General features: G+C 51.5%; 1 long non-coding RNA gene across 1 annotated transcript; it reads right to left on the bottom strand.

The window, feature by feature from the left end:
• Nucleotides 1-8,430: 8,430 nt before the first annotated feature.
• LOC144289353 (uncharacterized) lies at nt 8,431-20,393 on the bottom strand. Its single transcript, XR_013357269.1, has 3 exons — nt 20,003-20,393; nt 16,163-16,281; nt 8,431-8,889 (listed from the first exon to the last, which is right to left on the bottom strand). It is a non-coding gene; the product is annotated as an uncharacterized LOC144289353 (long non-coding RNA).
• Nucleotides 20,394-27,211: the final 6,818 nt, after the last annotated feature.

Raw genomic sequence — 27,211 nt, 5'->3', positions numbered from 1 at the left:
TTGTGCAGAGGGCTGTAAACTGCAGGGTGCTGGGATACCAGTGGGTGCCAGGGGACCTGATTCGCAAGGTTTGCCAATTTCCATGGTGTAAGTTTTTCCCACCCTGGTGGATTTTGAGCCCTGAATGTGGTGTCCCTAAGCCCTAAGCCAGGAAGAGGTGTGCAGAATCAGCTCCTGGGAGCCACTGTGTGTCATCAGCAGGCCTGGAATTGGTGCTTTTCCAAATCTAGCTCAGGAAGGAGAGAGGGGGAGAAGAGGAGGCAGGCCTTCCCTCCCTCCTTCTATTTCCAGGGCCACCACACTCGCTTTTCCCTCCGCCAGCCTGGCACACTCTTTTCCCAGATGATACATGAGTCTCCCCAACTTGCTCCGAGTGGACCTCATCTCACCCTCTTGCTGGCCCTGCCCCCTAAGTAGCCAGCACCTTCCCAGCTCACCCATGCCTAAAGTGACAGAGCCAGAGGGTGACAGGCTGGCCACTGGATCTGCATGCTCAACCACTGGGCTTCACCAACGCTCTCCTCGATCCTGTGATTCTCCTCCTCCGTACGATGTCAGGGGCGTCTTCTCTGCTTTTTGTGCTAAAGAGCAGTGTGAGCACCCAGCTCTGCTGTCTGAGCCAGGCCAAGTCACTTCCCCTTTCTGGGCCTCAGTGTTTCCTTCTGCAAAATGGGAGTAGAATAGCACCTGCCCCTGACAGGCTATTGTGCGCCTTGGCAGAGGGAACCCTTGCTTTGTGTACCTCTAGGGCAGGGTTTCTTGATTTTGGCAGGACTAACAACTGGGAGCTGGGTCAGTTTTCGTTGCACATTCCATCCTGTTCTTCGTAGGATGTTTAGGGGCATCTCTGGCCTCCGCCCACTAGATGTTGATAAAACCCATGCCCTAGGGACGCCTGGGTGGCTCAGCTGTTGAGTCTCTGCCTTCAGCTCAGGGTGTGATCCTGAGATCTGGGATTGGGGATGGAGTCCCACATTGGGCTCCCTGTGGGGGGCCTGCTTCTCCCTCTGCCTGTGTCTCTGCCTCTCTCTGTGTCTCTCATGAATAAATAACTAAATCTTTAAAAACTAAAAACTAAAATAAAAAATAAATAAAACCTATGCCCCATATTGCGACCACCAAAAATGTCTCCAGACATTGCTTAATGTCCCCCGGGAGGTCACAATTGCCTCCTATTAGGAAACATTGCCATGGTTAGTGATTTTTCACTCTGTGTACATGGTGGAGTCACCCAGGGAAGTTTGAACACTCCCTAAAGCCAAACCCACCCAATTACTTCCCACTCCCTCTAGGCCTGGGGCCAGAGGTCATCATGGTTATAAAGCTCCCCTGATGATCCCAATTTTCTTTTCTTTTTTTTTAAGATTTTATTTATTTATTCATGAGAGACAGAGAGAGAGAGATTGAGAGGCAGAGACACAGGCAGAGGGAGAAGCAGGCTCCATGCAGGGAGCCCAACGTGGGACTTGATCCCGGGTCTCCAGGATCACGCTCTGTGCCAAAGGCAGGTGCTAAACCACTGAGCCACCCAGGGATCCCCGATGATCCCAATTTTCAACCAAGGTTGAGACCGATGATAGGCGACAGGTGGTGGTGCATGCAAAAGGGGACAGTGGAGCAAGGCCTAAGTGAAGGTGTGGGCCGCATCCAGGGAAACTAGTACAGGGTGAGGTGAGGTAACCCCACGGCTGCCAGCAGCCAGGAGCTGTCACTATCCTACTTCAGCTCAGGCTGTCACAACAGAGTGTCATAGCCTGACTGGCTTACAAACAACAGATACATAAACAAATAACAGATTTACAACTCATGGTTTTGGAGGCGGGAAGTCCAAGGTCAGGGGCCTGGCAGATTCAGTTCCTGGTGAGGGGTTTCTTCCTGTCAGGCAGATAGTTATCTCCTGGCTGTGTCCTCATGTGGCTGTTGCTCTGGATGTGTGCAGAGAGGGCACGGGATCTCTGGTCTCTGCTCTTCTTATAAGGACACCAGTCCTATGGGCTCAGGGCTCCAGCCTTGTGACCACATGTAACCTTAATCATTTCCTTAAAAGGCCCCATCTTCACACACAGTCACACTGGGGACTAGGGTCTGCCACATAGGAATTTTGGAGGAACACAAGCAATCTGTACCTGGGCGAATGGAAGAACATCGAGCCCACAACTGGGCTGGGAGCTTCTCAGTGTCATAAAGGGCAGGAGGGCAGAGTGGGGGCCTGCTGGGCGCTGTAGTGGCTCATAAATCCATGGGTAAAGAACAAAGGATGGGAGGACGGCTGTCAGAGACACGTCCAAAGTGTGATTCATACAGGACAGGGTCCCCAGGGCTGATAGTCCCTCCTGACATGAATGCCCAGGCCCCTGCATGGGTGTCCAGGCAGCTGCAGAGCAACAACGGAGGGACGCCTGGGTGGCTCAGTGGTTGAGCGTCTGCCTTTGGCTCACGTTGTGATCCCAGGGTCCTGGGATCAAGTCCCACACTGGGCTCCCCATAGGGAGCCTGCTTCTCCCTCTGCCTGTGTCTCTGCCTCTGTCATGAATAAATAAAATTGAAGAAGAAGAAGAAGAAGAAGAAGAAGAAGAAGAAGAAGAAGAAGAAGCAGCAGCAACACGGGAGCCCCAGTGGATGAGGCTCAAGCCAGGTTCTTGAGTTCTCCAAGTTCACCCTCAGCTGGCAAAGAGGAATGCTTTGTGGTTCCGTATCTGGGCAGGAAGGGGATTTCCCATCCCTAGAAAGTTCTTGAGAAGCTGGGGATATGTGAAAGGCACACAGATCTGATGAGGAGTCCCATGACCCCGAGATCAAGACCTGAGCTGAGATCAAGAGTCAGAAGCTTACCCGATGGAGCCACCAGGGCCTCACCATCTTCTCTCAATCTCTCTCTCTTTCTCTCTCTAAGATTTTATTTATTTATTTATTTATTTATTTATTTATTTATTTATTTATTTATTCATTTATTCATGAGAGACACACACAGAGAGAGACAGAGACTCAGGCAGAGGGAGAAGCAGGCTACCCACAGGGAGCCCAATGCGGGACTCCATCCTGGAACTCCAGGATCATGCCCTGAGCCAAAGGCAGATGCTCAATGGCTGAGCCACCCAGGCACCCCATCTTCACCATCTCTAAGCGTCCAGGGGCAGTCACAGGACTGTGTGATCGTCCTGTGAAACACTAACTCTCCATTCCCCCTCCCCCAGCCTCTGGCACCCACCATTCTACTCCCTGTCTCCATAATTTTTCCTACTCTAAGTCCCTCCTCTAACTGGAATCACCAGTATTTGTCCTTTGGTGTCTGGCTTATTTCACTCAGCATAATATCCTCAGGGTTCATCCGTATTGCAGCTTAGGTCAGAATTCTCTTCCTTTTTAAGGCTGAACCATATTCCGTTGTATGAATGCACCACATTTTGTTTATCCATTCATCTGTTGATGGGCACTTGGGTTGCTTCCACATTTTTGCTCTTGTGAATTAATGCTGCTGTGGGGGCGCCTGTCTGGCTCAGACGGAGATGCATGTGACTGTTGATTTTGGGGTTGAGAGTTCAAGCTCCACACTGGGTGTAGAGATTACTAAAAAAAACCATATAAACTTTTAAAAAAATGCTGCTGTGAACATGGGCATACAGATATCTGTTTAAGACCTAGATTTCAGGGGTGCCTCGGTGGCTCGGTGGGCTTAATGTTTAACTCTTGATTTCAGCTCTTGTCCTGATCTCAGGGTCATGGGCTCAAGCCCTGCATTGCTCCGCACTGGGCATGGAGCCTGCTTAGGATTCTCTCTCTCCCTCTGCCCCTCCCTCCACCCCTTGCTTGCGCATGTGCTCTTGCTCTCTCTCTCTCTCTCTCACACAAAAAAAGACCCAGCTTTTAATTTTTGAGAAGTAAATACCTAGAAGTGTGATTGTTGGGTCAGTGGTAGGTGTATCTTGAAATCCAGTATGGTTTACTGTGTTCCAAGCAGTGTTTTAAGACCCAGGATACAGCAATGAACAGAACAGAAGCCAGGACCCGATCCTCAAGGAGTTAATGTTCTAGCGGGGTGCTGGGGGGCGGGGGGCAGGAAAGGCAGCCAATGAATTAGGTAAATAAAATAGAAGGTGATAAGTGCCATAAGGAAAATCGAGCAGGGAAGAGGAATGGACAGTGCTGGTGTGGGGTAGCAGTTTTGATGGGGTGGCCAGGGAAGGCCTTAAGTGTGAAGAAAGTGACTTTCGAGCAAAGGCCTGAAGTGAGAGAGCTGTGTTAGTTACCCACTGCTGCCTAACCAATCGTCCCCAAATCTAGCGGCTTGAAACCACATGGGTGATCTTCTGGCTTCTGTGGGTCAAGAATCTGAGTGCAGCTTAGCTGGACTGGGCCTCTCACTGAGCGTGCAGTCGAGACGTCCACCGGGGGTATGGTCATCTCAAGGCTCCCCTGGGGAAGATCCACTCACAAGTGCACACACGGGGCTGTTGGCAGAATCCGGTTCCTCTCTGGCCCTTAGCTGAAGACCACTCTCCCTTCTTTGCCACATAGACCTCTCTGTAGGATGGCTCACGTCACGGCCGCTGGCTTCATCAGAGCAAGTAAGAAAGGGGACAAGAGAGAATGCTAGCAAGAGGGACAGCCCAGCAGGACCAAAGTCACAGTCTTACAACCTAATCTTGGAAATGACGTACCCTCGCTCTTGCCACATCCTATTGGTTAGAAGTCAGTAGTCCAGCCCCCATTTGAAAGGCAGACGATGGGAGACCATCTTAGATGCAGGAGCCACACAGCTATCTGGGGGAAGAGCATTTCGGGCAGAGGAATAGCATGTGCGTGCAGGGGTCCTGAGGCAAGAGGAAACCTGGAATGTGGTTAGGACAAGGACAATGCGAGTGGACAATCTTCTTGACTGAAGACAGGGAATGAGTAGAACATGGAGGCTGTAATTTTTTTCTAAGAGCAGTAAGAAGCCACTGGACTATTTCAAGGCAGGCCACGATGTCATTTGATTTAATTTTGAGAAGTTCCATGTGATACTTATAGAAATAAGTAATAATATGGGACGTGGGATTTGCTTTAAAATAGACCATTAAAGGGATCCCTGGGTGGCGCAGCGGTTTGGCGCCTGCCTTTGGCCCAGGGCGCGATCCTGGAGATCCGGGATCGAATCCCACGTCGGGCTCCCGGTGCATGGAGCCTGCTTCTCCCTCTGCCTGTGTCTCTACCTCTCTCTCTCTCTCTCTCTGTGACTATCATAAATAAATGAATAAAAAATTAAGAAAAAAATAGACCATTAAAAAAAAAAGTTGGGAGGTGAGAGATGAAAAAAGATGGACAAAATGTGGATGATCAGAGAAGTCAGGTGACCGGGCCATATGGGCTCTTCACACTCTTTTTGAATGTGTGTGAAAATTTTCTATGATATAAAGGGAAATAATAAAGATAAACCATGCACCTGATTTCTAGGGTCAGGGAGAGAAGGAGAGAAATAACCGTGGGAGACCCAAGGCAGAAGCAGGGATTCAAGGCAGAGGTGACACCACTGGTCCAGTCTGCAAGCCATCAACGTGGCCAAAATCAGAGGCCGACAATACCAAGTGTTGGCAGGATGCAGAGGAACTCTCAACCGCCACTGGTGTGTGTAAAACAGTTTGCCAGGTGTTTTCTGTTGTTTAAAGTCACACACGACAGCCCAGCAATTCCATTCCTGGGTATTTACCCAAGAGGAATGAAAACATATGTCTGCGCAAAGATCTGTTGGCAAATGTTCATAGCAGCTTTGTTCATTCCTGCCAAAAGGCTGGAAACGCCCCGAATGTCTACCGACAGGAGCACGGATGAACAAGCTGAGGTCCATTCCCTCCACGGAGCAGTCCACAGCAGATACTGGGAACTAGTAAATCTCGGGATGCCCACTGCTGAGAAGCAGCACCCAGACAAAGGAGGCCGCGCTGTGGGGTTCTATTTGCACGAAATTCTCCAGAAGGCTAGACTAACCCGGAGAGATAGAAATCAGAAGCGTGCTTGGTGGGGGAGGGTGGGCAGTGAGAGGGCTGGGATCCCTCTAGGACCTTCTGGGTGGAAAGGTCCCAGACTCTGGTGGGCGGCGGGCCCAGGGCCCACGCACGTGTCGGGCACGCAGGCAGCGGGACCTGCTGGATGTAAAAGGCCTCTCGGGGAAGTTCGGGGACAGGTGGTGCCACCCCCGGTGTGCAGGCAGTGGGATTCCCCCCTGAGCCCGGAGGCAGAGCCTGCAGGCCTGGTTGGCCGGATGTGCGGCAGCAGTGGAAGCCCCCGGCCGCCCCCAGGTAGGGGAGGGGGAAAGCCCAGCCCCCCCCCCCCCCTGCTCCCCCAGCCCCCCCGGCGGGACGCGCTGGCCCATCTAAAAGCTTCCCTGCAGCGGCCTGGGCGGTCGATAGCAGACACCCCGGCTCCGACCCGCCTGCCCGGCAGCCCGGCCCCTTCCCGCCAGCGCAGCCCCCGGGAGGGGACCCCGCCGGGCGGAGCCTGTTCCGCAGCTGCGCGCCGGGAGCTGGTCCCCCTCCCCGAGACCCCTCCTTCTCCGCCACTGACACGTGCCCTCGCGCGGGAGGCTGGAGGGGGGCCGCGGGCCAGCCAGCCTGCAGGGGCTGCCTGGGGACGAGCCTGCCCATGCGCGCCCCACTTTCCCCGCACTGAAGAGCCACCGGGAGCCCAGATGGCTCCGCAAAAGGCAGCGGAGGTCTTCCTTGGCGAATAAACCTTTGACTTAGAGCCACCTCTTTGGTGCCATTCGGACGTGGGTTCATTCATTCATTCACCCACCAAGCATCAATGGAGCATCTCATTCCCCCCCTCCAACCCGCGCTCCTGGAGGGGACACCCTAAACCAGCGCGGGAAGCAGAAATCCGTCCAAGCCACAAACAAGAACACAGAGGCAATTTAAAACTTCCCGGTATCCACACTTTAAAAAGTAGAAAATAAGTAGATGCAATTAATTGCAATCCTATATTTTATTTAACCCAATAAGGCCAAGTATTATCCATTTGACATGCACATCAATATAAAAAATGATTAAGGAGATATTTAAGGGAGGTGGGTGGGGGGTGGGGGTGACTGGGTGATGGGCACTGAGGGGGGCACTTGATGGGATGAGCACTGGGTGTTATGCTATATGTTGGCAAATTGAACTCCAATAAAAAAAATAAAAAATAAAAAATAAAAAAAAGGAGATATTTAACATCCTTTTCTCTGTACTAAGTCTTTGAAATCTGGTATGTTTTCACTTGGAGCACATATCTGAATTCGGAATAGTCATCTTTAAGCTCTCAGTAGGTACACTGTAGTTGGTGATGGCCAGGCCAGGGTTACAGCAAGGCCTTTGGGTTTCACTCTAATGAGATGGGGTCCTCCAGGGATGCCTGAGTGGCTCAGCCATTGGGCGTCTGCCTTTGGCTCAGGGCGTGATCCCGGTCCTGGAATCGAGTCCCACGTCAGGCTCCCGGCCGGGAGCCTGCCTCTCCCTCTGTCTGTGTCTCTGCCTCTCTCTGTGTGTCTCTGATGAATAAATAAATAAAATCTTTTTAAAAAATGATATGGGGTCCTCCAGAAAGTTTTGAGCAGGTCAGGAGTATGATCTGACTGTTAAAAAAAAAAAAAATCCCTTTGGCCACTGTGTTAAAATAAATGGGGGAGGAGGCGGGGACTTTTTACCTTAAAATGCCCTAAAAAATGAGGTGAACAGATAAACCAGCCGTGGTCCATACAGATAATGAAGTATTATTTAATATTTGATGGCTAGCCATCAAGCCATGAAAACAAAGAAACTTAAATGTGTATTGCTAAGTGAAAGAAGCCACTCTGAAAAGGCTCTCGGTACTGTAGGATTCCCACTATATGACATTCTGGAAAAGGCAAAACTATGGAGACCAAACGAAGATCAGTGGTTGGTGGGGACTGGAAAGGATAAGCAGGTGGAACAAAGAGGGTTTTTAGGGCAGTGGAAAATACTCTGTATGGGATTATAATGGTGGGTCTGTGTCATTCTGCATTGGTCCAGACCCATAAAATGTACAACCCGCAGAGGGAACTGTAATGTTCACTGGGGACTTTGAGTGGCCATGACGGGTGCTTGTGGGTTCATCAGTGGTAACCCATGCATCCCCTGGGGGAAGGGCTGGTAATACTGGGGGAGGCTGTGTGTTGGTGGGGCAGAGGGTATATGGGAAATCTCTGTACCTTCCCCACCAGTTTGCTGTGAATCTAAAACTGCTCTAAAAAATTAATTCTTTTTTTTTTTAATTTTTATTTATTTATGATAGTCACACACAGAGAGAGAGAGAGAGGCAGAGACACAGGCAGAGGGAGAAGCAGGCTCCATGCACCGGTAGCCCGACGTGGGATTCGATCCCGGGTCTCCAGGATCGCGCCCTGGGCCAAAGGCAGGCGCCAAACCGCTGCACCACCCAGGGATCCCTAAAAAATTAATTCTTAATACACAAAAATTTTAATGAGGAGGGTGGGTGGATGGATGAAAGCACAGATGACAAATCAAGCCAAACGTCAACTATGGACTCTAGGTGGTGGGTGTACAAATGGGCAGTGTTTTCCATTTTTTTTGTACATTTGACAACGGTTATGCTAAGTCGTGCGAGAACCAACTGTATTCGTGTCCTGGGGTTGCTGTGACAAATGACCACAGACTAGGGGGCTTAACACAACAGGAATTTCATTATCCCGCAGTTCTGGAGAACATGGTCTGAAATCAAGGTGTCCTCAGGGCCGTGTTCCCTTGAAGGTGGTAGCAGAGGATCCTTCCAGGCCTCTTCCAGTCCCTGGAGGCTCTGGTGTTCCCTGGCTTGCTGTTCCACCACCCCATCTCAGCGTCGTCTTCATATGGCCTTCTTCCCATCTCTCTTCTCTTCTGTCTCTTATAAGAACACCTGTCAGTGGATTTAGGCTCACCTGTATAATCCAGGACGCTCTTATATTGCTCCTATCTTAATTACTTCTGCAAAGACCCCATTTCCAAATAAGACCGCATTTACGGGGCGCCTGGGTGGCTCAGTTGGTTAAGTGTTTGCTTTTGGCTCAGGTCATGATCCCTGGGTCCCTGGATCAGGCCCCGTGTCGTCAGGCTCCCTGTTCAGCAGGAAGTCTGCTTGTCTCTCTCCCTCTGCCCCTCTCCCCACTCGTGCTCTCTCTCTCACTCTCTCTCTGGCTCAAATAAATAAGTAAAATCTTAAAAAAAAAAAAAAAGACTACATTCACATGTTTCAAGGGTTAAGACCTGGACATATCTTTTTGGAGGCATAATTCAACCCACAACACAGGCCATGTTTTGTTGATCAGCTGTGGGACTCTCGCACGTGGCACAGTCTCTCTGAGCCTCTCTCAGTGGCACATAGTAGGTGCTCAATTAGCAGAAGCTATTGTTCCCCTCATTCCCAGGGCCTCTCCTGGCAGGAGGTCCACTTGTAAGCAACCCCTGGGGACCTAGAGGACACGTAGGAGCATCAGGCACACAGTCTGGTGCCATCTGGAGGAGAGAGCAGTGTCCTAGTTGACGGCCTAGGCTCTGGCATCAGAAGGACAAGGGTTTAAATTCTGGTCTCATCATCTGAAAAACACAGTGCCCTCGGGCAGGGGACTTTGAACCTCTGAGCTTCAATTCCCTCAATTGTAATAAGATGGATGTCATTCCTGTATTCAGCAAATGTTTACTGAGTACCTACTATATGCCAGGCACTGAGAATGAAGAATGGGGATACAGTGGTGAACTAGAGAGGTGAGGTCTGTCCTCAGCAGAGAGATGAGTGATAAAAACAAGAAATGTGCCATTTAGAGAATTTCTTTTTAAAGACTTTATTTATTTACTTATGAGAGACACACACACAGAGAGAGAGAGAGAGAGAGAAGCAGAGACACAGGCAGAGGGAGAAGCAGGCTCCACGCAGGGAGCCCGATGTGGGACTCGTGGGACCCGTGGCACTGGATCCCGGGTCTCCAGGATCACACAATGGGCTGAAGGCGGAGCTGAATCGCTGAGCCACCCGGGCTGCCCATTTAGAGAATTTGAATAAGCTGATGGGTTGGTGTAAACAGTTCAGTAGGGAGGGCTTCTTGGAGGAGGTGACATTAACTGGAGTCTAAAAGGAGCTGGCCCTATGAGAACCATCTGGAAGGGCATTCCAGGCAGAGGGAAAGGCTAAGGCCAAGGAGAGCAGTCGGGGCTCCAGGGGCGGGATAATGGACTCATTCACTTTTTCATTCAACAAACATGTGCTCGGCAGTGTGCACCTTCCACAGACAGCCGCGAGTGAAGAACAGAGAGGACACATGAAAACACCCAGCATAGTTCCTGGTGCACGGGGAAATGCTCAGTGAACATCAGCAATTATTTTTTTTTAATTTTTATTTATTTATGATAGTCAGAGAGGGGGGGAGAGAGAGAGAGAGAGAGAGAGAGAGGCAGAGACACAGGCAGAGAGAGAAGCAGGCTCCATGCACCGGGAGCCCGACGTGGGACTCGATCCCGGGTCTCCAGGATCGCGCCCTGGGCCAAAGGCAGGCGCCAAACCGCTGCTCCACCCAGGGATCCCCAACATCAGCAAGTATTGATGGTCAGTAAATTTGGGGATCTCTCTGATTCCTCCCTTCTCAGCAGGCTTCCCCGAGGGAAATACCTCTGCCTAAGACCTTCCTGCCATAATGAAATTGGCTTTCTTGATTTTATTCTGGTTGCAAGATAACACATACCGGAGGGATAAAGCGAAGCAAGTACAAAGAGAGAGAAATACCTGAAATCTCACCTCCTCGAAGAAAGTATAGTTAGCTTGAAGGACATCTTTCTAGATGTTTCTCTGAGCATGCAGGTATGTGCACACATGTGCACACACACACATGCACCCATGACTGCAAACACCTATATATGCACACATGCTTGCAGTCATGCATATGCAATGCACACATCACACACATAAGTGCCTAGAAGCATGCAAACACGTGTGTATTCATGCCCGTGGATACTCATGTACATGTGCACACATGCATGCAAACACACATACAAACTCATGCATGTCTGAGGACCAGGATTAGGGTGAAGTGAGTGAGGCTGATTTTTTAAGCCAGGACCAGATCCTGGCTGCATTTAAAAATTTGGCACTTTGCTCCTATGGATTTTTCCATTATTTTGATTTTTTAAAATATTACATTAAAGGGGCGCCTGGGTGGCTCAGTCGGTTAAGCATCTGCCTTTGGCTCATATCATAATCTCAGGGTCCTGGGATCGAGCCCCACGTCAGGCTCCCTACTCAGTGGGGAATTTACTTCTCCCTCTCCCTCTGTGCCCCCCATCTGTTCGTGCTCTCTCTCTATAATAAATAGTCTTTAAAAAATATCTTGCATTAAAATATTTATCTTGATGGCTGAGTTTTTTGACACCCCCTTAGATTTTGCTCTGAGGTGACTGCCTCACTTGCCTCTCCCTCATCCCAACACACATGCACACTCGTACATACCTGTATGCACACATGTATGCACACATTTATGCATGCACACACATGCACATGAGTTCACACATACACACCACAACCCATGAATGGGTGTGAAGTCAAGTCACACCCTCTTTCCCCTGTCCCCTCCAACCCTTTTTCCTAGTTACTACCTTGCAGTCTGGTGACATCAGCCAGAGCCTTGAAGAGAAAAACATTATACTTGTGAGAACGACCCGCCTTTTATTTTTTTTTATTTTTTTTGACCCGCCTTTTAAAATGGAACAGAAGAGAATAGAAAATGTCAGAGCTCAGTGCACAGAGATAGGATAAATATTACTCCCCATCAAACTTTCGCTTCAGTTCTGAACCTGGGTGAGACTACATTGCAATGTGAAAAATTAATGCTCTGATTCATGGTCAAAATGCTTGAAATCTAAAAAAAAAAAAAAATGCTTGAAATCTGTGGCTATATACGATGTTTGAAACCTGTGTTCTTTTTTGTTTTTCTTTCTTCCTTTTTTGAAGTCCCATGTTAATTACGGCATATCCAAAAATTGAACTTAGCTGGGTCCCTGAATATCTGTTTGGAAGAAACTCAACAGAGTCACTTGCTATTTGAAAGCCTGTGTAGGTTTTATATGAAGTAAATATAAATTCGTATAATGTTTGAACAACTGATATTTTCGTGTGTAACTGTTATAGCACCTAAATTTAATTTAAAATGTCTTATATAAACCTTGAGTATCATATATCATATTTACCATATGTTAAAGATTTATTGTGTGTTAAGTATATGGCCATTATTTTGTTTTGAGATTCTTTTTGTTTTTCTGTTAATATGTTGCAGAGGTCACATGGTGTCAATGAATCTAGGTTTGCTCATTTTCGCTTTCTGCTGCGTATTTAGCTGACCCCCCGGGCAGGGACACTTTCACTGTTTTCCAGCTTTCTGTATGGGTTTTTGTCCTGGTGATCATAGTAAGCATCTACTATGTGGTTGGTGAGGCCTTAAATGAGCATTTAAAAAAAAAAAAGGGGCAGCCCCTGTGGTCCAGTGGTTTAGCACCGCCTTCAGCCTGGGGCCTGATCCTGGAGCCCCGGGATCGAGAGCCATGTCGGGCTCCCTGTACAGAGCCTGCTTCTCCCTCTGCCTGTGTCTCTGCCTCTCTCTCTCTGTGTCTCTCATGAATAAATAAATAAAATCTTTAAAAAAAAATGAGCCTTTCATACACATTATCTTATGGAGTCCTCATGATATGCCCAATGTACAGGTGAGATAATGGAGACTCTGTGACATTAATTCATGTACCTGAGGGCACACAGCTCACAGATGTCACAGCAAGGACTGGAACCCCAGCTGTCTGATTATGGGGCTCTTCACTACCCTGCATTATGTTTTATAGATCTTTGCATATCCCCAGAGATGGACTCTGTGTGAACAGAGAGTTCACACGATTAAACATTTAATACAGAGATCTGGAACTGCCCTCCAGGAAGGTTGTATCAATTTACACTCCCATGAGAGTGCCACAGGTATGTATACCCAAAATTTCACACATGCTGATAAGCTTGACAGGTAACAATGAGTCTTTAGCTGCTCAATGGTCATACTGTGCATCCTTGCAAGAGGTTTTGTGTCTTTTTATCATTCCTTTGTGGACTTTCTACTTATGCCCTGTGCCAAGTTCACATGTGGGATATTTGTCTTTTTCTTATTGATTCGTAAGTGATCTTTGTATATTAAGGTTCTTAACACTTTATCTGCCATACATGTGGCCAAGAATCTAATCTTCTTTGACCTAGGATCACTTTGAAGGGCCAGACAAGTCTGCTTCATTGTCCACCTGGCCTCAATGAATGTTTTTGTTCTGAGGTGTCCTTGTGGCCAACTGCATTTTATTGGTACCTTTAGAAGCAAAAGTGGAGACCCTGAGATCTTATAAATCTCAGTCTTAACCAAACTGACATTTGAACACCTCAGCTTTCCAGGGCAGGGAAGTTCAGGCCTAGGAGTCAGGAGTCTCAGGTTTGATGCCGGTTCTGCAGCCCAGTGCAATCCTTCCTCCAGGGTAAGAGGAGTTGGAGATCAGTCACCCCTATGGCCCACCCAGCCACGTCCACTTCCTCTAGTAGAATGGAAGCAGGGGACAGAGGGGAAGGGGCGGCATCTCAAGCATGGTCAGGGAAACTATATGAGGGGTCCCTGGCCTCAATGGCTGGCAACCCTGAGGGGCCCCCAGCACCTACCTGGCTCAGGAAAGAAAGCCCCTGGCTACCTGGGGCTACTTTTCTCACCCACTTTTTATAGATGATATAGATAGATAGATAGATAGATAATATATAGTATATATCATCTATGGGGATAATTTTACGACAATATGCATGAGCCTCTGTAAAAGGGTCAGAATAGTGTCCGGCACATAGTAGGTGCTCAATAAACCACATCAGCATTTCAGCATCACTGCTGTATTGTTGTTGAGGATAGGTGTGGGACAGAAAACAGGGCCCCAGGGCACCTGGAACCAGCCCCAGGGGCAGGTGGGCAGTGTTTACCTGGTGCCATCTGGGTGGGCCCTCAGGGGAGGAACTGAGGCCCCATCAGCACCCTTCTTCATCTCCAAGTCTCTACCCTGGCCCCTTCAAGGCCCAGAGAAGCCCCCTGGGAAAGTGGCACCCGTGGGGACCGTGCTGCCCAGCACAATTACCGTTTTCATCCTCATTAAACCACATTTTCATTCTAATTAGAGTTTCACTGCCTCCCAGAGAGAAGGGCCGATTACTTTTCAGCATCATTACCAGGCTCTCCCTCCCTCCCTCCCTCCCTCCCTCCCTCCCCACCCTGCCCAGGTGCCTGTTCCACACCGGCCAGCCTCTCTCTCTCTCTTCTCCCCCCCTCCCCCCCTTGCCAACTCTTCACGGACCAGAGAGAAGCGCGGAACATTTATTTATTAGTCTCCTATTGGGAGCGGAGCTTGGTGTTAGGGAGCTTCACCCGCAGCATCGTCACCCTACCTTTGCCCTGCTCTAATTGATTCTTTTTCTTCAACACATCCCCCTCTAAACGTGCCCTGTGATTTATTTTTTTCTGTTCATCATCTCTCTCTGCTTTCCCAGAATGCCAGCACCCACCTGCATCCCCGTGGCACTCCTGGGCACGCTGACCTCCTTCTTCCAACAGCCAGCCCCTGGCAGCCAGGCCATTCCCAAGGCCACCAGAAAGTTCTGGAGAGCGAGCACACTTGCTGGAGCAGCCCTTGCCTAATGACTGATGGGGAGCGGTGGATAAATACCCCAGCCCCCTCGCCCACCCCCTGCCGTGGGAAAGTTCTAGGAGGTATGTGATCCACCTGGTGTCTCAGCAGCCCCAGCAGGACTGAGCCTCACTTGCCAGCGGTGGAGACTCACTCGTGAGCAAACCTTCACGGACTGCCCTCCATTCCCTTCCCCACTTCTTCTCTCCCCTGCCCGTGCTTTCTGGGTTCACCTTCCATCAGAATCCATTGCACTCAGGATCTCTCGCCTCCCCCCACCACCACCTCGAGTGAGATGCAGGGAAGTCGAAGAGAGTTTCTTCACTACTCAGCACCCAAAGGATGGGTCACAAGAGAATTCTGGGCTCTCCTTAAAACAGAAGCACCATTTCAACCATGCTGCACCACCCCCTGGGCAGCTCTGACCCACGTCTGAAACAAACTTCTGGGGTGCCCCCCTTCAGAGCAGGGGCGGGGGGTGAACTTCCTGGCACTTCTGAGAGGGGCGCTTGGCAGCATGCATTCAAATGGGCCTTGTGCCAAGCCTCCACCATCAGTTCCCTTCCTGGGAATAAGTGCTCTGGAGCATGGAGGTGGGAGCCAGGATGTTTCTGGCAGGCTTGTTTGCGACCAGGCAAAGCGAGAAACCACCCATGTGTCCATCCACAGAGGATGAGGAAATCAGCCACGGGGCTGTGGGACACCATGTGACTTCAGAAAACACGAGATAGATGCCTATCTCAGATTTTTAGGGCTGACAAAACAAAGTACCAGACACTGGGTGGCTGAAAACAAGAGATTGATTCTCCCACAGGGGTGGAGGCCAGAAATCCCAAGGCAGGTGCATGGGCAGGGCTAGCTCCTCCCAGAGGCGCAGAGGGACAATCTGCCCCAGGTCCCAGGCCACCTTCCCGGCCTCTGGTGGCCGTCAGCCCCGGGATGTGCCAGCTTTCCGACCTCTGCCTCTGTCTTTGCATGGCCTTCTCTGGGTCCTGTCTCCTCTTCTAATGAGGACACCAGTCGTATTGGATTTAAGGCCCACCCAAGTCCAGGATGACCTAACTTTAATTTAACTAATTATACCTACAAAGACCCTATCTCCAAATAAGGTCACATTCCGAGGCACTGGGGGTGAGGACCTGAATATATTTTGAGGAGACACAGCTCAGCCTGCAACACTGCCCTGGGATTAATCATAAGGGTGGTCTGATTCCCTTTCGTGATCAAAGTTGGCCTTAATCGGGAGGCACCCCTCCTGCCCTAACCCCACACCTCCATGCTTTAGCACCATCATGGCTTCTCTCTCTGCTCAGCCACTCATCGTTATGTGCTTATAATGTATTTATTAGCACTGCCCTAATTATTTTAGGGGTATCATTTTATTCAATTTTTGCAGTCCAAAAATTATATGTATATAGTATGAAGTCCATACTGTGTAAGCCCTATCTTACAGATAAGGAGACTCATACCTGGGTACACTGAGTCCCTATTTCCAGGTCACTCGGTTGATAAGCAGCAGAGTCGGTCCTGGTGGCCTTTTGTCACAGTTGTGGCTACTGGTTATGACTTCCCCGGTGACAGTGTGGACCTGCCATGAAATACACACACAGTCATTTATATTTTCCAACAATGTTGCAAGGCAGAAATTACACTCATGTCATAAACGAGGAGGCCAAGGCAAGGAGAGGGTATGTAACTTGACTAATGGCACCCAGTAGGTGTCCAGGCAGGGATTTGAGCCAAACATGTGGCCTTTTGGGGAAGCCTGGGCTCCATTTCCTGGCAAATAGGATAGGGTCCCCTCCAGCCCAGTTGCTGTTCTGTAGCCACAGGACCACACAGGGCCCAAGTCTCTACTTCTGGGGTCCGAGCTCGGACGATCAAGGCTGCCCAACTGGTGCCACCCATGGGCCCCATTCTTGGAGCATGCTGGGACCCAGCAGCCAGGGGCTGGAGCCCTCGCCCACCTTAGGGCCCACCTCAGCCTCCAACTGCCACACACCAGGGACCCAAGTCAGCCTCCAGGTCCTTCAGAGCTTAGGGATCTCCAGGCAGCTCCCTCACTCCTCAGGGGTTATTAATTAATGCTAATTAATATCTGTGTTCGCAGAGCCAGCCAGGCCCCTGGGCCTGGAGAATCTGAGAACGGAAAATATGAGAAAGCTGGCACCCTGCCAAGAAACATGGATCATTCTGACTGGCTTGGGCTGGTTAGTGGAGATGGGTTCCTAGTGATGAGAAGGGGACACTGAGACACAGGTGGGGACCAAGCCGCCCCAGGCAGTTTCAAAAATGGTTGCCAGGTGAGGGGCGCCTGGGTGGCTCAGTCGGCTGAACATCAGACTCCGGGTTTCAGCTCAGGCCTGATCACAGATCAAGCCCCTGCATCAGGCTCTGCGCTCAGCACAGGATCTGCTTCAGATTCCCTCCCCTTCTCCCTCTGCCTCTCCCCTCCCATCCACCCCCTGCTCCCACACTCGCTCTCTCTTTAAAATAAGTAAATAAATAAAATATTTTTAAAAATGAATAAAGTGTTTGCCATTTGAAAGAACGAGGAGACGAGCTTTGGAGACCCATGTGCTATGAGTCCCACGCCTGAGCCTCAGTTTCCTCATCTGTAAACAGGATGAGAATCCTTTCCCTTAAACGTCGGTGTGGGTGTGTGTGCGGAGCTCATCAAGCTTTTTTTTTTTTTTTTATAAATTTTTATTTATTTATGATAGTCACAGAGAGAGAGAGAGAGAGGCAGAGACACAGGCAGAGGGAGAAGCAGGCTCCATGCCGGGAGCCCGACGTGGGATTCGATCCCAGATCTCCAGGATCAGCCCTGGGCCAAAGGCAGGCGCCAAACCGCTGCGCCACCCAGGGATCCCTCATCAAGCTTTTAAGCATGTAAAAATGCCTTGCACGTAACGCCTCCTTTCCCTGGCTGCTCACGGAGAGGCCTCGTGCAGCCAGGTGACTCAGTTTCCCTTTGGGGGCACGCGAGGCAGGGGCAGGGCACCTCCCTACTGCTGCTACCTCTGGGTGGGTCCCCGGGGCAGGGCACGCCCTCCCCACCAGGCCCGATCTCTGGGAACACCGGGAAAGATCATTTCCAAACGGCCTAATTAATAACGCCACTGCTCGCATGGCGACGAGACCATTCTGGCCCTTGATTAAAAACAGAAGTTTCCCCCACGTTTGCGGAGACGGAGCAGAAGGGAAAACAAAGACGTGCACACTCGCGCCAGATAAATACAGACGCAAACACATGCACGGCAGATAAACACACACTGGCACACCAAATATACACACAGCCGGCTGCGGAAATCGGGGTGGGCTGGCACGGCCGGGCTCGGGCGGCCCAGGGACACCCCCGCCCCCCCCAACAGTCAGCCACACAAAAGGTGGAGGAAGCACCCCCCACCTCCCGTGCAGATGCTGCCAGGCCCCGACCACATCTGGGCCCCCACCGACCGCAGAGAGCACATGGCCACAAGCCAGGAGTGTGGGAACGGGTGCCCCCCAGGAGCAGCCCCTCGGCCCACGAAGGGACAGAAGGGACCCGGTGGGGAAAATGCTCCTGCTCTTCTCCCTGCATGTAGGCTGGGAAGTTCAAGATCACAATGGGGTTCAGGGGAGAGGGCCCTCTTCCGCATTCACGCATACATGGACAGCAGACAGCGACACTGGGACAGCCGCCTTCCCCCGTGACCTCAGGCGACAGAAAGAGGGCAGAGGAGCTCCGTGGGGTCTCTTTTACAAGGGCACTAATTCTACACTCCACGCCCATGACCTAGTCACCTGCCCAAGGTCCCACCTCCTAATACCATCACCTGGAGGGGAGAAGGATTTCACCACAGGAATCTGGGGCCAAATGCACAAATATCTATTTTATTTTATTTTATTTATTTTTTAAAAGATTTTATTTATTTATTACAGAGAGAGAGACAGGCAGAGGGAGAAGCAGGCTCCGTGCAGGGAGCCGGTCGTGGGACTCGATCCCGGGTCTCCAGGATCACACTCTGGGCTGAAGGTGGCGCTAAACTGCTGGGCCACCGGGACTGCCCACAAATATCTATTTTATTTCCCAAATAAACCATATGCCCTCTGACCCTCGTGTCAGAGAAAGCTTGTGGGGGGCCAAACCAAGACGCCCACAGAGAAGCACGAATGCACAAGTGTGCACTGGCCAGCGTGTGTACGCGCCAGCAAGGTCCGCTGCAGCAGTGCTCAAAGGGGGTGATCCTGCCTGTCGGCGGCGGTGGTGTGGCAAGTTCTGCAGACATTTCTAATTGTCCCGGTTGAGGAGGGGGAGATGCTCCTGGCATCTCATGAGTCAAGGCCAGTGAGGCTGCTAAAAACCCTACAGTGCACAGAACAGCCCCCTCCCCACCCCCTAGCAAAGACAGATCTGGCCTGCGATGTCAAGTGCTGAGGCTGAGAAACCCTGGTCCACAGGAACCCAGTGGATTGTACACCTTGGCACACCCACTGACCCCCATGTGGAAAAAGCCGAGTGCACACACGTCAGCCAAATGAAGAGCATGCAGTGGGATTCACAGGCCACCTCAGACCACAGAGAGGCACCGTGTGCTGGACCCTCATAGTAGAGAAGCAGCGGGTACATTCCAGCCTGGTGTATTTCCCACCGGGATGTGTAGACCACCAGAGAGGACCTGCACTGCCTGGAGGCCTCCTTTCCACCAGGTTCATCCAAGGGCTTTTCATGAGAATAACTCGTTCAATCCTCACAGCCATCCTGGAAGATGGTTCAGTGACAATTGTGCACGTCTTACAGATGAGGAAACTGAGGCCCAGAGAGGGGAAGTGTGTGGCCAGTGACCCAGCTAGAAATCCAGATGCCCAGGGCACCTGAGTGACTCAGTGATTGAGCGTCTGCCTTCCGCTCAGGGAGTGATCCCGGGTCCTGAGATCGAGGCCCTTGTTGGGTTGCCAGTGGGGAGCCTCCTTCTCCCTCTGCTTGTGTCTCTGTCTCTCATGAATAAGTAAATAAAATCAAAAGAAAGAAAGAAGAAAGAAGAAAGAAAAAGAAAGAAAGAAAGAAAGAAAGAAAGAAAGAAAGAAAGAAAGAAAGAAAGAAAAAGAAAGAAAGAAAATCCAGATGCCCCCCCCCCCCCCGCCCCCGCGGTATGCATAGACAGAGAAAGCAGGGTGGAAGGGGACCCCCCCACCCCCCTCCACCTGAGGGGGGGAAGGTCAGGGAAGACTTTTGCTTTCCAAAAGAGATTCCTATATCACTTTGCGTAACTAAGAAATCACTTTTGCACGTTTTATAAACCAGCTGAACCAGGAGTCGGACATACCTAGCACTCCAGCTGCTTTCTGCCCGTTTTCTGGCTCCGTGAACCTGGACGAGCCATGTCGCCTCCCCAAGCCTCAGTTTCCCCATCTGCAAGATGGGGGTCCACCCACTCACTATTCCAGGAGTGTGCTCCAGGCCCACTGGGGACGGAGCCCTCTGCTCAGCTCCGGCCTGGGCAGGGTTAAGGCGGGAGGGGTGCACGGTGAGCGCTGCACCTGTCCCCCACCTTCCCCCAAGCTTGGGGCCGCTTCGCTAGTTTTGGGGGGGCAGGAGCAGGCGGGGGCCCGGAGCCTTCAGCTCCCCCCAGCCCGCCGGCACACCGTCCCCGCGCCTCTCGGGCCCCAGGTGCTGGTCCCGGGTCCCAGGGCTTGAGGCCGGCAGGCGGCTGCGGCGCGGGCTCGGCCTGGAGGCGCCTCCCCCGCCGCCGGGCGCTGGATTTCCCCACCGCGCTTCCCGCCGCTGCAGCGCGGGGAGCGAGCGCCACCTGTGGGCCACCGGGCCGAGGTGCGTGCGACTCCGCGAAAGTGGGTCGCCTCGGATTTCTCCCCACGGAGGGTACCCGGGGCCCCGAGCCGAAATGGAAACAGCTCCCGCCCGTGAAATTCTGCTCTACGTCCCCCTTTTCCCAGGCGCTGTTCCCACACTTAACCGTGTCTTCCATTTAACCTCCAACCACCACCGGCAATACACATTTACTGAGCACCTACTACTGTATACCCGGCTTCAGGGACACAGAAGGAACAGGACAGGAAACCTCCCCGCCCTTCTGGAGCTTACCAGCAGAGGCCAAGACAGAAGAGGAAGGGGCCGCGACCCATAAGACCATGGCTGGCCCAGTGGTTTAAAGGAGGAAATAAAGAGAGGCATGAACTAGTGGTTGTGAAGGGGGACCCTCCTCTGGATAAGGTCAGTGGGGAGATTCTCTGGGGCACACTGTCCGCACTGAGGCCTGAGGGGACGGGCCCCAGCCATGCCGAGACAGGGCCAAGGCCGTCCAGTGGAGGGCACGGTAAGTGCAGAGACCTGGGGGCAGAAAGGAGTTTGGGGTGTTGGACAGCACAGGATGACAGGGTGGCCCGAGCTGAGAGTTGAGGGAGAGCCGGGATAGGATGTCAAGGCCCCTTTGGAGACAAATCTGACCCCACACTACAGAGTGGAGAATAAACACCAATCTGAGTTGAAAGTGCTCCATCATCACCCAGCTCCACAGATACCCTCCTGCCACCCCTACCCAATCACGATGCCAGCCCAGGACCATGTGTCCCCCCCACAGAGAAAAGTGTCAGTCCACATGTCACACCTCACTTTCTGAGCCCTTGCCTCTGATATATTCATTCCAAATGTACCACCAAGGGGCACTGCAGAGGAAATGAGGTGCAAGGAGTGGCCTAGGGCTTGGGGACACCCAGAGTTGGCCTCAAATATGCCCTTGGGGGATGCCAGGGGCTAGATCGTTGGCAGAGAGACAAATCATGGACCTGCATGTCTCAGGGCTCTCAGGGTGCCAGCTGGCCCATGCCAGGGACTTCATGGGCGCTGGGACAGGGGGTCGGCTCTTCTGGCAAAGCCGCCACCTCGTCCCCTGGCTGCCCCCATGCGAGACCCAATAACCACAGAGCCAGCCGGGCTCCTGGGGCCTATGCCTCTGGGCTGAGGTGAGCACCCCCACCAGAGGGCATCCTCTATCCTCTCTGACCCCCCAAGACTCCCCCATCCTCCCTGTGGCCAGCCTGTGTCCCAGGCATCCTCAACTCCTTTTAGGGCTGGGATCTCTGTCTCAGCTTCCCTCAGCCAGAAAGTCATGTTCTGAAGGGTTGTCCCCAGCCCCACACCCCAGATCTCAGGGGAGTCCAGTCCTCCTACCTTCATGCCTCCAAGAGCACCGTCCCCCAAAAGGACAGCACGGGGAAGAGTTCGTGTCCCATGAATGCTATTCTCAGGTCCCTGTCATGGGTGCCATGAGGGAAGCTGTGGGTCTCAGGCAGCCCCAGTCCCCAGTCCCGGCTGCCTTCAGCTTTGGGGACTGCCTGGCTCTTGGGGGGAGGGGGCGGAGCCTCCTGGAGCTTCTAATTATGGTTTCAGAGGCACAGACTTAATTACTGCCTTTCCAAGGGTTAATTACCCCTAATCGGTTGGGAATCAGGCAATTCTCAAGCCTTCTGAGAACCAAAATATTTCCCCTCCCAGAAGCTGCCAGCCCCCCACCCCCTCCACCACTCCTGTCCCTCCAGCCCCCACTTTGGATCTTCTCAGTTTCCCTGTACGGAGGAGTGCGGGGAGGTGGGCAGGGTTGGGAAAACCCAAAACTGCCAGTCTGCTCTCAGAGAACCCACGTGCTGGGTCTGACACAGGCAAGAGCTGAATTCGAGAAGGGAGGGCCTTGGCCGAAAAAAGCTGGGAAGACTTCCTAGAGGAGGAGGCCGAGGGCTGGTCTTAAGGGCCCCTAGTGACCTCTGTGAGCCCCGGGGTCCTAAGATTCTGTACTACCTGGGGAGCTGCAATACTTGGAGAGGCTGGAGTTGATGACTCCAGGCCTGAGGAGGGGGAGCCTCGGGTTTCTCATCTATTAAATGGAGGCAAAGCCATAGTGAACGAGGCCCCGAGGGTGAGCAGAATGAAGCCAATCAGAAATGAGTGCCCTCCTGGGGTAAACCCTGGCGGGTGCTGAGGTGACAGCCCCTGGAGGGAGCTCACCCAGCCCCAGCCGCCACCAGTGCCCTCTGCCAGGCCTTGTAGCCATGTGAATATTGGACCCTGGCCACCTCCCTGCTTTCCTCTACTCCTAAGCTGGGGCCTAAACATACCGCACTGGTCCCCACTTCAGGCCTCTGCCCTTGCAGGTCCCCTTGCCTGGCTTACTCTCCTCTGGATGGGACTAGGTCTGCGAAGCTCTGGTCCTAAACTGACATCTCCAGGGAGCCCTCCCTGACTATTCTGCTTCCCCAGGAACCACTCCCTTCCTGAAAATTCTCTAGCCTATCATGTTTTTATCCCTTTGAGAAGCTGCGTTAATTATATCCTGGCTGAGTGCCCTGGGGCTCAGTTTCGTCATCCGTAAAATGGGCATGATATCTACAGTCACCTCAGAGTCCTGGCCTTGGATAAGTGGCCCCAGAGGCCAGGATGCATCCGGCCTCACAGCAGGTCAGGGGATAGACTCAGGGGATTCTGAACAAAGCTCAAGGATCGGTGAGCTGGAGCAGGGTGGGCAGGTGAGGCCCCTGTGACCAGACAGTCAGAAGAGGTTAGAGAGGGGTGCCTGGGTGGCTCAGTGGTTGATCATATGCCTTTGGCTCAGGTAGTGATCCATGGATCCTGGGATCGAGTCCCCCATGAGGCTCTCTGCAGGGAGCCTGCTTCTCCCTCTACCTGCGTCTCTGCCTCTCTCTGTGTCTCTCATGAATAAATACAATCTTAAAAAAAAAAAAAGTCACCAGTAAAAATCCAAACCCAAACTAGCTTAAGAAAAGTCTAAGGAATTCCGGCTTCAGGAATGGCTGAATCCAGGCTCTCAAACAAAGTAATCTCCCCCTCTCAACTAAGCTTTCCTCTGGGGAGCTTTACGTTCAGCTAGCAATGTCCCATGGAGATAACACGGCCTGGACAACCCCTGGCTTATCTTTTATCAGCCCAGGAACTCCAGGAAAAAAAATTAGAAAGCCACTTTGCCAACAGTGCTATCAAAAAAAAAAAAAAAAAAAATCCGCAAGCTGCCTCTCATTGGACAGACTGGGGTCACGGGTCACTCAGAAGCCAGTCAGGGTGGCTAAAAAGGATGAGGTGTGCTCATTGGTCAGGCTGGGGTCCTGCGAAAGCTCCTGGGGGTGGGGGTGTAAGCAGCCCCCACCGACTTTAGTGCGAAAAGCAGGGAAGGGGGGAGGTGATGATTCCTTCCTCCCGGGAGTACTGATCATGTCCTGTGCTCTGGGCCCCGGCCTGGGTGCTGGGGATGCAGCAGTGGGCGAGGCAGAAACACCCCTGCTCTGGCGGGGCTCACATCCCAGGCAAATACAGGGATGGCGGTGTGTGCTGCAGGGAAAGTCTTTTTTTGTTTTTAAGATTGTATTTATTCATTCATTAGAGATACAGAGAAAGGCCGAGACACATTATTTATTTTAAAGATTTTATTTATTCATGAGAGACACAGAGAGAGGCAGAGACACAGGCAGAGGGAGAAGCAGGCTTCCTGCAGGGAGCAGCATGTGGGACTCGATCCCAGGACCCGGGATCACGCCCTGGGCCGACGGCAGATGCTCAACCCCTGAGCCACCCAGGTGCCCCGGGAGCTGAGACTTTAAATAGGAGGTGGTATCTTAGCAAAGACAGGCAGACAGAGTGAAAATATCTGGGAAAGCGTGTTCCAGGCAGAGGGAACAGCCCGTGCAAAGACCCGGAGGCAAGAGCATGCCTGGTGGGTTTGGGGGAGAGCAAGGAGGCCTGTGTGGCTGGAGGGAGGGAGTGGAGGCGGTTGATGGGAGGTGACATGGTGCGACAGGGGGGCGACAGAGCACATCATGCAGGGCCCTGTGGGCCTGGGGTGGACTTTGGATTTTACCCTGAGTAAGGTGGGAGCCGTGGAGGGTTCTGAGCAGAGGAGGGTGCTCACAGGAAGAATGGATGGTCAAACCAACGAAGTAGCCCTCATACAGAGAGAGATTTCATGTGTGATCGGCCAGATTCCGCCTCACTGTGTGCTCGTCTTTCACCGAAGCCTGTGGCTCTACCGCCAGGGCCGCCGCCTGCCTGCTGCCACCCCCTCCCCACATCTCACTAGGTTCGGTTTGTTGCCCTTAAGCAGGACCCATGGGGAGAGGCACAGGTGAGGCAAGGGGCCGGGAGGCCAGACCGCTCCTTGGTCCCCTCCCCACGAGCCAGGGAGTCCCCAGCCCCACCGTGGCCCAGGACAGGCTTGGGCAGGGCTGCTAGGAATGTCTGCTCCTTTGTCCTCTCCAGGTTGGCGGGAACAGGCGTGGCTGGGGGCACGGGGAGACACAACCTAGCCTGAGTTTTTGGGGAGGAGTGAAGCTGGGTCACCGAGAGGCCAGCCCCGGGAGGGGAAAGCCCAGGAGACAGGAGCTGCCTCCCCAGGAAGGTACAGCGGTCTGTTGGCCCCATTGACACCTTGCTCTGTTTGGGTATCAAGGACCCAGTACAAGCCCCGAGCTACCGGAGGGGGCAGGGTGGAGTGGCAGGCCCTGTGGCCGGGCTCTGTCAGAACTGCCCAGAACTGCCGATGGAAGTGCCGATAAGGGCCTTAGAGGTTGGATTTTGGCCCTGACAGGGTTGGGCAACATCCTGTTTGGGCAGGCTCCTCTGGTTTTCTCCCCTGCAGCCCTGCCCTGGCCCTGGTGGGAGAAGCACAGGCAGGTGAACAGGAGCCAGCTGTTAACTCCATGAGAAACAGCAATAGCCCCCCATCGAGAACAGGAGAGACACTTTGCAAGAAGGAGCAAACCAGCAGCTAGGCCCCATTTCCTGTCTGACACAAAAAGGAACTCTAAATAGATTGTAGACCTCAATATAAAATCAAAAATGATTAAAACGTACAAAGAAATCTTTGTGACCTTGACTTAGGCCAAGATTCCTTCGGTATGCCACCAAAAGCATGGTCCATGAAACAGAATGTTCATAAACTGGACTTCAGCAAAATGAAAATTTGTGCCCTTTGGAAGACATGAGGTGAATGAAAAGACAAGCCTCAGGGGATCCCTGGGTGGCTCAGCGGTTTGGCGCCTGCCTTCAGCCCAGGGCATGATCCTGGAGTCCCGGGATCGAGTCCCACATCGGGCTCCTTGCACAGAGCCTACCTCTCCCTCCGCCTCTGTCTCTCTCTGTCTCTGTGTGTGTGTGTGTGTGTGTGTGTGTATCTCTCATGAATAATAAAAAAAAAAGTACACGCCACAGCCTTAGAGGGGAAATGTGTGCAGATTGTACATCTGATGAGGGGCTTGTATCCAGAGTATATAAAGAGTTCTCAAACCCAGCATTAAGCATTCATTCATGTTTAAAAGTCTAATCAAGTAGAACTTGATTAGAAGGGAACTTCTAAACTGTGATATAAGTTGTCTACCAAAAAAAAAAAAAAAGAAAGAAAGAAAGGAAGAAGGAAGGAGAGAGAAAGAAGGAGGAAGAAAGAAAAGAAAAGGAAAAGAAAAAAACAAAAGACCCACAGCAAATATGAAACTGAGTTGTGAATTGTGAAAGACTTCCCCCCAGAGATCAGGACGAGAAAAGGATAGCTGTTGTCCCTGTTTCTTTTCAACATTGCGCTAGAGGTTCCCAAATAGGGCAACAAAGAGAGGAAAGACAAGAGAACTTGTAAGGGTTGAAATGTAATAAATAAAACCTTCACCACTTGTGAATGACGAAATTAGGTAACTGGCAGATATAATAAAATCTACTGATGAACTAATGGGATTAGGTGAGTTTAGCAATGTTCCTGTCACTATACAAAAATGAGTTGTAGGGGCACCTGGGTGGCTCAGTCTGTTAGGTGTCTGCCTTCGGCTCAGGTCGTGATCCCAGGGTCCTGTGATCTAGCCTGGCAATGGGCTCCCTGCTCGGTGGAGAGCCTGCTTCTCCCTCTGCCTCTGCTGCTCCCCCTGCTTGTGCTCTCTCTCTCTCTGTTAAATGAATAAATAAATAAAATCTTTAAAAAAAAAAAAAAGGAATTCTATTTCTCTGTACTAGCTACAAGCAGTTGAAAAAGAATTTTTGTAAAAACTCAACAAGAAAACCAGAAGCCCAGTTGGAAAATGGGCAACGGATTTGAACAGATACTTTGGCAAAGAAGATATCTGGATAGCAAATAAGGATAGGAAAGGATCCTTGACATCACTAGGTGTTAAAGAAACACAGAGTAAAAAGCACAATGAGATAGACTGCACACACCTTTTGAAATAAGAAAGGCTGACCATACCTGGTGTTGGGGAGGTAATGAAACAACCAAACACTCCTTGTGGGGATCACTGTGGGGAAACAATCTGACAGTTTCTTAAAAAGTGAACCATACCGGATGCTTGGATGGCCCAGGTCGTGATCCTGGGGTCCCGGGATCAAGTCCCACATCAGTTTCCCCACAGGGAGCCTGCTTCTCCCTCTGCCTATCGCTCTTCTTCTCTCTGTGTGTCTCTCGTGAATAAATAAATAATTAAATAAAATCTTAAAAAAAAAAGTTAACCATGCATCATTGGCCATATAATCCAGAAAT

The sequence above is a fragment of the Canis aureus genome, chromosome 19 (genome assembly GCF_053574225.1).
Source record: "Canis aureus isolate CA01 chromosome 19, VMU_Caureus_v.1.0, whole genome shotgun sequence".
Classification (NCBI taxonomy): domain Eukaryota; kingdom Metazoa; phylum Chordata; class Mammalia; order Carnivora; family Canidae; genus Canis; species Canis aureus.
This window is presented reverse-complemented; position numbering and strand designations above follow the sequence as displayed.